General features: G+C 37.8%; 2 pseudogenes; both read left to right on the forward strand.

Moving 5' to 3' along the window:
- Positions 1-4242: 4242 nt before the first annotated feature.
- On the forward strand, positions 4243-7870 carry LOC147524493 (ruBisCO large subunit-binding protein subunit alpha-like; annotated as a pseudogene).
- Positions 7871-8666: 796 nt separating this feature from the next.
- Positions 8667-10287, forward strand: LOC147524494 (chaperone protein dnaJ 16-like; annotated as a pseudogene).
- Positions 10288-10902: the final 615 nt, after the last annotated feature.

The raw sequence follows: 10902 nt of genomic DNA on the forward strand, positions 1-10902 counted from the left end.
GAGAGTCATTTTGGTAGGTTTTAATTCATGAAGACCTAACTGCTTAAATAAGTAGTAGGGAAGTAGGTTAACAACGGCACCTAGGTCTAAAAGTCGCGGTAGCCAACGTGCATGGTACGGTTAATTGCGACCCGGGTCCTTATGCTACTTTACCATTGGTGGTAGTGGTAATCAAGAAAACTGCTTTCGATGAGGAACGCTTGTTGAGGAACATTTGTACGTCGTTTAGTGGAGAGGGCACTCGTATACCAAAGGACAATAAGAATCGGTGTGCTCGAGACTTAAGCAAAGAGGACATGGGGAAGCGTTGGCAGCCATGACCTGTTTGGGTTTTTGATCATTTACTTGTACCGAAAGAGCATAGACCTTTTTGTTTAGGGACTCGATTAGAGTTTTTAATTTCGGATCGGGTTTGACCTCGAACATAGACATAACTTTGGTAGGAGTGTCTTTAGAAGATCTAGAAGATTGATGTTTCCCCGATGGGTGCCGTGAAGCCTGCTTCTCAAGAAACGTGTATGCTTCAGTAGCGCCCTTGTCCATGAAACAACCGTCATTCATGATATCTATGGTTTCCTTTTGATGGTCGAGACCATTAAAGAATGAAACAGAACTAATCTGGCGTTGTCGAAATGATGATGATGGGGACATTCGAAGCGGTCGATAAATCTGCTCCATGCTTCGAAAAGGATTCTTGGGGGTGCTGGCAAAAGAATTGAATCTTTTGAAGCATTTCTGTAGTTTTCTTCAAAGTATAGAACTTTATCATGAATTCTTATGCGAGTTTGGCCCATGTGTCAATGGATTGCGGTAACCGCTGTGAGCCAAAGCCGAAGCTTTATCGGCTAAGGTGAAGGGAAACAACCTAAGGAAGACTTGTTTGTTGGTAACGATCCGGATGGCGAGAAAGTGGTGACTACTTGTTGCATTCGGCGAAGGTGATTATCACGGTTTTCATGGTCTAGACCATGGTAAGCGAGTAACAAACCGAAAATATTTGGCGAATTCGAAAATCACCTACAATAGCATCGAGTTTAATGCAAGAAGCAAGTCCTTCTTGTAAAGGCGTTATAGAAATCCGAAGGGGTTTTCTCGTGGGATTTTTCGGGCCATACTTACGGGGAGATGATGGCAGCGGAGATGTTTGACGAGGTTGGTTTACGGAGGAGGAACTATGTCTAGGAGATAGCATAAGCGGTTGTTTATTATATTTCCGGCGCCGATATGTAAGTTCTAATTCCTTATGTTTACCGGACCGTAGTCTCATGCATACAAATATAAATTTTAATTTAAGGTTCATAAGGAATGAGTTATGGTTGGAGGTTTTAGAATTAAGGAAAGAGGGAGGTGAAACCGCGTCTTCCTAAGCATTGCTAACTTGGCGGGTAAGCTAGGATAGCGTGTGAATATTCAGCAACCAGTCACTTTGAGAATTGAGGGAGGGAGGTTGTTAGGTGTTAGCGTTCCTTAATTAGGCAACCTCAATTTTTTCAAGTTTCCTAGGCACCGATGGAATAGGATGATGATTTATGATGGTGTATTATCGCGGGTGTTATTAAGATGATTTAGATGAAATTTTTTAATTACTATGATTTTTTTTATTTTTTTATTTTTTTTTTTTGTTTAACGTAATTAATGTATTATGGAGCGTGATTCTGAAATATGCAATTAAAGCGATAGATGCCAAAATAGAAACTAACTAACATATACTAGTTTACTGAAAGTCTACACATGCAAATCTATATTACATATCGTGCAACTATATGTAAGTTATATGTGAGCTAGGGAATGTATAAAAACGAACTCATACAAATGAATACATCATCGTGAATTGATGTAACATACACATACAAAAATATTCTAAGCAGGTGGTTTGAAACTACACATACATCCAAATATATTGAATCATATTGATTGTGTTAACGCGTGAATATGTAATAACGAACCACATTTATATGCAAAAGAGTTCTTATGCCACACACAAACATGCAAGGTAAAACAGGTTATAGTAATAACCAAATAATATCCTCGACAAAGTTTGAGGAGTTTAAGGATTTGAAACACGGTGTCCCGATTCCTCATTACCGCGATCGAACTAACTCCCGAGCTTGTGAACTTACTTGCTAAACTGGACAAGAGAGTCCAAAAGAGTATTGAAAAGGAAAGTGACATGTACCTGAAAACCGGAGTGTTGATACTCCAGGTTAGTCTCTTGCGCTACTAATTTAGCCTCGTCTGAGACTTTTTTGTTAGTTCAGTACTTCAAGTTCCTACGGAATACTTAAATTGTGCTAATAAAAATAAACAAAACTTGGTTCACAGATATTTGTTAGAAGAAAAAGTTAAGACAAACAGTTGCGTAACACGTTAGTATCGTAAAAAAAATGGAAATTTAAAAAAATGAAGAGGTAGGGGAGGAGGTTTTACGTGATGTGTTCCAGTTATTACGTTAAGTCTAGAGTCCTTCGGCGTGCAGCAGCGCCATTTGATAAAACGCTCTTTATACAACGTTTATTGTTTTCAGTTACTTATTTTCTTAAGTCCGAGGTCCACAGTCCAAAGTCCGAAGTCCAAAGTCCAAAGTCCAACGTTCGTATAGTCGTACGTTTTAGTCAAGTTACCTTACTCACGTGGGTTTGATAGGATAGGTCGAGTAAGGGATCGTCCAAACCTTGGGGCTCGGAAAATGCTCACAACTGGAATTACAACTCTTGGTGAGTAGGATTTTAGATTTTTTAGTTGGTTTTAATTAAATTAAAGGTAATGCAAATAATGTAAATTACTACGGCGATTATATGTAGGTAAACAAAAATAGAGAAACAGGGAGAGAGTTAATCATACTCATGCAAGAATCATTTTTTAACAGTTTATATTACCACATCACTACATCTCTAATTAAGCCTGCGTGTTGGAGATCGACATCGAGTATTGATCCCTAGCATGCCCACATCTACGAGCAGCATCACACTAGCATAAGGAGTTGAACTAATATTTCATCTCGGAATATCATTTCAGCTCCCGGCTTGATTCCACATCAATTTGGACAAATTGGAGAGTCATCGACACTATAGAGTTGGCGAGACATTTTGGATCGCTTTTCGAGGCTGATGCGGAGCATTAGCACTCCAAATTTCTCTGATCTCATCATTTTGGGACCGGATGTCTAATCTATGCCTAATTCCTAAGTAGCGATTCTAGAATATTAACGAGTCAATCCGAATTCTTACACGAGCAGCATAACCCTCCCCCTGAGGGGGGGGGGGGGATTAGCTCATGGTCATTGAAGGAATAATAAAACTTGCTGTAGACATTAAGTAAATAAATGCAGGACAGGAATCAAACTAGAAAAGAAATGACTGTTATTAAGGGTAAAATGACTTACAGTATTTAAGCTTGCTGGAATGAAAATGACGGAATGTAAGTGCTAAATTAAAACTAACTACTGCTAAGCGGAAGCTCGAGCATAAAATGCTGAAGGAAAATATATGAAGGCTACCCCGTCATATATATAGGCTGATGTCCCGTGAAGGATTCAATTGAGTTTTAGCCTTATGCTAATTGAAACGTTCAAAACTTTGAGAATCAAAGTTTTGTTTTTATCTGTTTTAATTTTGTCTTTTACCTTATTAAGGTTTTGTCCTTTAGCTAATTTCAATTCAAACCACCTGGTTTGAATTGGTACGTGTTTTCTATATTGCGAGGTGGCACCAAATTAAAACCATCACTTGCACTACTAAAAAAAAGGGTTTTTATCTCGGTTCTAAAATTAGCCTTATCTCGGTTCTGCTGATAAGAGAGATAATAAGTCCTGTAAATGAGATAATATGTCCTGTAATTTAGGTACTAACTCTGAGTATAAATCTATTATCTCGCCTCTTACTTAACCGAGATAAAATATATGGATTTTACCACTGGTGGATAGGAACTGATATAATAGGAAATTTCATTTATCTCACCATTGTGGAACGGATATAATAGGAAATTTCATTTATCTCACCATTCTAAAACTGATATAATTGATATTAAACCAAATATCTCTGCACTAAAATGATATAATAGCTATTATATCAAATATCTCGGCACTAAAATGATATAATAGCTATTATACCAAATATCTCAGAATAAATTAAAGAAAACAGAAATCCCAAAAAAATAGAAGTCCAAAAAAATTGAACTCCCATTTACAAGGTATTCTCTATCTCGATCGGGGAATATCATTCCACGAACTCCACGATAATGGCAACTGCCATTCTAATCCCAAGTATCTCGCTCTCTGCTATCTCTTCGTTTATTTTTAATCCCAACTATCTCGCTAAAGATCTCGCTCGATCTCCACTATATATCTCTTCGTGTATTTTTAATCCAGCTATCTCGCTCTCCACTATCCGTGTATTTTGCCCTCTTCACCTCTCGCACCAATGACTCAGAAACAATTCAAGTTCTACTACCCATTTCAACTCCACAGCAGTTTAACAACTCTTCTGGGTTTTCAGGTACTAAAATTATCTTAGATTAAGCTAGGAGATTATATAGTGTTCAAAACTAGTCAGATTTTTGAAAATTCATGTATAAATAAGTTAGTGCCTAACCTTTATAAACTGATTTGCAGTTTTTCCATTAGCTATTCATTCCTTGTTAAAACAAATTGGATCTGAGGAGGTTCTGGTCGTCCTGCCTCAACTTGATTTGCTTTTGTTAAAAAAAAGAAGAAGATGGCGTCTGCTAATGCCCTCACCACTTCATCCATCCTCCAATTCCCAACTCAGGGAAGCCTTAGTAATAGGACAAATCAGAGGCAGAAGCTCAATTGTAGACCATTTACTTCGAGAAAAGCAACCAGGGTTTGTTATGCGTGCAAATGCTAAGGAAATTGCTTTTGGTCGGGCTTCAAGGACAACTCTTGTTTGGAATTGATAAGCTTGCTGATGCCGTTGGTGTTACCCTTGGTCCTAGAGGTATATCATTTATATCCGATTGTTCTGTTTTGTGATAGATATATGCTTAAGAGGTATATAATGAGAACGAGGACCTTATAGAAAATGTTTTAGTTTGGTTTGCCTATGTCCACTCGGTTCTATCTGAGATATCTGACTTCTTTTAGTAATACCATTCATTGGTCTCAAAATTCTTGTTTACGCTATCTTTCTTGTATATTTTGAAGGAAGGAATGTTGTGTTGGATGAATATGGTAGCCCAAAAGTGGTGAATGGCGGGGTAACAATTGCTTTCGGCAATTGAACTTGCGATCCTATGGAAAATCTTTGGTGCAACTCTCATAAGGGAGGTAGGATATTCTTTCTTTAGATGCTCATTTGTTGGCATCATGATTTGTTATGTCTAAATCACCCTCTGATTTTCTAGTTGTCTTGTTAAAATCTTCTCTCCTATATTTCCCCTTTTCCCAAAAAACGTTACACATAATTATTTTGTTTCAAAGATCGCTTAGTGGTTTGTTATTAAGCATATATTTTGGCCCTTCTCCTTTCTTTTGATTTTTTTTTTTTTTTGAGTTTTATGCAGGAGGCATTGATGTGTGTAATCAAATTTGTAGAGAAATTATATAGTGTTTTCGCTTTGGGCAAATGATTTCATCAAAGATACCACCCTTCGTTTTTATGAACAGAAAACCATCTTACAAAGATTATGCTATCCCTCTTTGAAACTTGAAATCATTAGCCATCATTAATATTCTATCCGAAAGTAGAAATGGCTCTTTTCACATTTAAAAAGTTGAAGAAAATGCTTGTTTTGCGGTGCTTGGTTTAAGAGTTGAAAGTTTTTTTGCAGATATAGGATTAAGAGAAAAACATATAGGTCTCCGTTTCGAGATTTTACTATGAATAGTAACTGAAATTATAATTCCGGACTTTTTTCTTTGTTTTTGTTGAGGAATTGAGATTAAAACTAATATTTAATGAGTTTTACAATTTGGAATTATTGAAAAGTTCCACAGAATTCCAATTTTATGTACTTACTTTGATGGAGTTAAAATTTCCTGTGGGAGAGAGAGACTCACTGTAACATTTGTATTTTCCATCTTACAGGTTGTCGGTTGTCACCCTCTAATTAGGGTGAGCACTTGTCATCATAACGATTCACATTTTTTACGGTAATCTTGTTGGGCATCTCGGATATATACCAACTTTGCTCCTAGATCATGCTCTTGTGTGTTGCCCTTTTTAACTTTTCTACTCATTATAGTTTATGATCATGAAAGCAATCGATGATCAATCTGAACACTATATATTTTCTGAACTAATGTTAGTGTTTCTCACTATAGTAGGATGAGCCGATGAGGCATAGCGATTATGAGCATAATAATGATTTGATTTGCTTGGTGTTTTGGCTTTGTGCATTATGATCGAACTTTAAAATTTAGTTATTGTGTTCAACATGTATGCTATATGTATTATTGGTAGTTTTTTAGCATTGTATGTAACACAACTACTTCTTCGACAAAAGGTTGCAAGTAAAACAAATGACTCTGGCGGTGATGGGACAACGACAAAGATCTGTTCTTGCACGAAATCATTAAATTAGGGTTGTTGAGTGTTACATCTGGTGCAAATCCGTCTCGATTAAGAAAGGAATTGATAAGACTATCACAGGGTCTAGTGGCGAGCTAGAGAAGAAATCAAGGTCCATCGAAGGTCGTGATGGCGTAAAAGCTTCTTTGCCACTATCTCTGGCTGGAAATGGTGAGGATATTGGTATCATGATTGCCGATGCTATTGATAAGGTTAGGGCTGATGGTGTTTTGTCTATTGAGTCTTCATCATCCTTTGAGACAACAGTTGATGTCGAAGAAGGAATGGAGATTGACAGAGGGTATATCTCCCACAATTTGTGACAAATCCGAGAAGTTGATTCTTTGAGTTTGAAAATGCAAAGGTTTTGGTGACGGATCAAAAGATTTCATCGATAAAAGATATAATTCCTTTGTTGGAGAAGACAACCCAATTCGCGATCTCCACTACTTATTATTCTTGAAGAAGATGTCACCGGGGAGGCTTTGGCTATCCTTGTTATGAACAAGCTTCCGGTATCGTCAATGTAGCCTGCAATAAAAGCACCGTGGTTTTTGGTGAGGCGAAAGGCTCTTCTTCAAGATATTGCCATTCTAACAGAGCTGAGTTCCAAGCCGATTGATCCGGGCTTGATGATAGAAAATACTGAAGTTGAGCAGCTTGGAATTGCGAGAAAGGTGACCATCGGCAAGGATTCAACCACAATAATTGCGGAATCTTTGCGTCAAAAGATGAGATCCACGCTAGAATAGCTCGGATAAAAGGGAGTTGTCCGGGATGCATTTACGTGTATGATTCTGAGAAGTCGGCGAGAGAATTGTCAAGTTGTCGGTGGAGTTGCAGTTATAAAGGTGGGTGTTTGCTCTGAAACCGAGCTTGAGGATCGTAAGCTCGGATTGAGGATGCAAAGAATGCAACTTTTCTTTGCCATAGAGGAAGGGATCGTTCACGGTGGTGGTGCTGCATTGGTTCACCTATCAATGTTTGTTCCTGCAATTAAGGAAAAATTTGATGATCTTTGATGAACGGCTAGGTGCGCACATTGTGCAAAAGACACTTGTAGCTCCCCGCATCTTTAATAGCCCACAATGCGTTGAAGGAGAGGTAGTTGTTGAGAAAAAAAAAGCGGGAGAATGGGAGATTGGATATAATGCAATGACGGATAAGTCACGAGAACTTAATTCAGTGCAGGGTAATTGACCCGAAGAAAGGTGACAAGGTGTGCTTTGCGAATCACGCACTTTCGTGGCGAGGGATGGTTCTTACTACACAAGCCATTGTGGTTGAGAAGCCCAAGCAAAGGCATCTGCAGCAGCAGCCCACCACAAGGCTTTACGGTATGATTCGTGTTTCTTGAAGTGAAGTTACCACCGAGATTCTTATTGTGTTTTCGCCAAAGAGGTACCGGGTGGCGCCATCGGGAAAAACTGCAGTTGAGATGACTTGCACCTACACTTGCGGATCATATTACATTGTAGCAAGAGAACTTCATACGAAAATTATGGCTGGGTCATCAAATTTTGTCCACCAAATTAAAATGATCTTTGTTGTTCAAAGATTTTGTAAAAAAAATTAATGACAAAAGATATGCGGCTTTGAGAACACTTGGAGAAAAAAGCAAAGCGTTTAATGAGGTAAGCCTTCACAATGATGGTTCTTCATTTTTTTTTTTCTTCTCACGCTTCTCTTTGTTTCTCGTCATCGGTGATATCGTAATTACTTGTACTTTTTGTATTTTAGTACTTGGGTCAAAGGAAAAAACAGAAGCCGAGGAAAGACGATTAAACAAAAAAAAAAAAAAACTCGAGAAGAATTCACGAAAATGCTAGAAGTAAGACGGATAGTACTCCCAAATCTATTATTTTCAACAATAAGATAGGAAACTAATTGATACTTTTGCTTGACAGGAGTCCAAAGAACTAACATCGTCTACAAGATGGAGGTTTGTCTTCTCTCTTAAGTAGCACTCGATTTTTCGTGTTGATAGTAAAGTTTGCTATAAAATTGAAACCTTTCAACGTATTTCATCTTTGTTATTAAGTATTTTGAGACGGTATAAGCGAGTACTATTTAAATGTAATGTCACTTCTAACGCTCTATATATGAATTGTTTCATTATTATCTAGCAAAGCAATATCCATGTTTGAGGATGACGATTTCAAGGCTATTGAACGTCCTAGAGATCGCGAGGATCTTTTTGAAAACAATTTGTCTAACTTGAGAAAAAGGCAAGTTTTACTTGTTATCAAATTTCTCTATGATTGAATGATGTGATTTCTCCTCATGTGGTCTTTAATTCAGTATATTCCACCTATCTAAGTTTTACTTTACAAGACATCTTCCACCGTTCCAGTCTATTGAAGGTCATATGTTGTGTTAAGTTGCATGTTTTCAAATTTTCGCAACCCATCTTATACTGTGTTCTAGTCTTTACCTTACTTTCTTTATTTACTCAAGTCATTTGGTATTCCTTGCTAATTTTGAGTCACAAGACATGCTGTTCATCCACTTCAGCTGGGACAATCTTGTTCTAAGAAGGTTGAGAAACAGTGTGCTCACTTTTATTCTGTCGACATAACCGAACAAGAAGCACAAGCAGGCCTTGTCTGTCGAGTCCAATCATCGGACAAGAGCAAGTTTAAGCTATTGTATTTTGAACCGGAGGATAACGGTGGATTAAGCCTGGCATTGCAGGAGGAGAGCGCAAAAATAGGAAAATGTACCTCAGCTGGGATGTATTTTCTTGGTTTTCCTGTTTACCGGTTGGATCAAGCAGTCAATTCGGTGGCAGCAACAAAAAGATCCTAATATCTTTTCCTTAAAAATTGGATGGATTTCAGCCATGTGAAATATCGAGAGCTAAAAGCAGGCACCCATGTATTTTCTGTTTATGGTCGGTTACGCTTACTTGATCTTTGGGAAATGGTACTTTTGGATTGAAAGCGATTAATACAGATTCTTAGCCTTCGGCCGTTTTCTTAATCTTTTGAATGGTATCTGAAATCTTCGGTCCTTATTATCGCAGGTGACAACTTCTTTAAAAGTGCAAGCTACGTAATAGAAGTTCTTTGTCTTTGGACCTTTTTCAAAAGAAAAAGATAAACTTCGTATCGTGGAAGCTCGAATCTTGACTAAAAGGGTGGAACTATCCAAGTTTGAAACCGAAAGTATATAGAGGTTAAATTTTTTGCGTAGGCACTCCTTCTATCCTGTATAGATAAGTTCATTCTCACATTTGTTCTGCATAGCAGGTGTTGGCACAATTCACAGAGATGACCAGTAGATATGCCCAGGAAATGCAAGCTGTGAGTTTACCTTCACTCTTCGTCTTGGATTTCTTAGTCTTATGAATTCTTCCACATCATTGACTATTGAACTGGAGCAACTACATTTTTACTTGATCATTACGTATTTACTTACTTATATAGATTGATGAACTACTGAAACAAAGAAACACAATCCATGCCTCCTACTCAACTGCTCCTCCTCTGAAACGAAGTTCGAGTAGTAGCAAAAGCAGTGATTCCTTCAAAGAATCCAAGAAGGAAGAACGCCAAACCAGACAGACCAAAGTTAACTTCAAACGACGGTGCTTCTGCTGAGTTCTTTAACGAAGCATCAGCAGTTGGAGCTGAATTTACCCTTCTTACGACACGGACATGGGCTTCTCTCTTCGAAGAGACTCATGGCTCTGATGCTAAGCCTAGTACTAGTTGGGAGGAAGCAGGGGCTTCATATGTTGTTTCTGGTTGGGACGAAGAGGAAGCTAGGGCCTTGTTGGACGAACATTCTCCTATAGCACCTTCGGTATCTGGGTAAGTATAAAAATCTTTGAATTGATTCTAGATTGTGCGATTAAGGCAATGTGAGGACCCTGCATCTATCCTACCAGAGCTTCATTAGGGTGAGATAGTTTCCAATGACACACATAGTAATGATGTCCTTGAGCAATCAAATAATAATTTACATTGGGTAAAGGGGCCTCCACTAAAGATGCACTTCAAGTTGAGTCCTCGGTTGCCAAGCGTTCTGCTCTAGAGCGTAGAGATATTCTTTGGATTCTCAAATTTTTTTTTAGTAGGAAATTCAGCAGGAACCATCTGTAAGAAGGAAATTCAACAGGAACCATTTGTCTCAGTTCTTAACTATATAGAGAAAGGTTAAAAAAATGTCTTATTATAGTTCGAAGAATAGTAGTTGATACAATATTTGAGTTTCTATAAATAAATGACTGATCACTAGTACTCTTTGAAAGTTAAGATCATGTTCAACATTGTTCTTTCTTATCTTAATGAAATAAGTTTTTCAAATAATTTACTTATGTTGGGTTGATTTTGTTAATTGGTGTTGGTGTTGTTTATGAATATGAAAGGGA

The sequence above is a fragment of the Coptis chinensis genome, chromosome 1 (genome assembly GCF_015680905.1).
Source record: "Coptis chinensis isolate HL-2020 chromosome 1, ASM1568090v1, whole genome shotgun sequence".
Taxonomy (NCBI): domain Eukaryota; kingdom Viridiplantae; phylum Streptophyta; class Magnoliopsida; order Ranunculales; family Ranunculaceae; genus Coptis; species Coptis chinensis.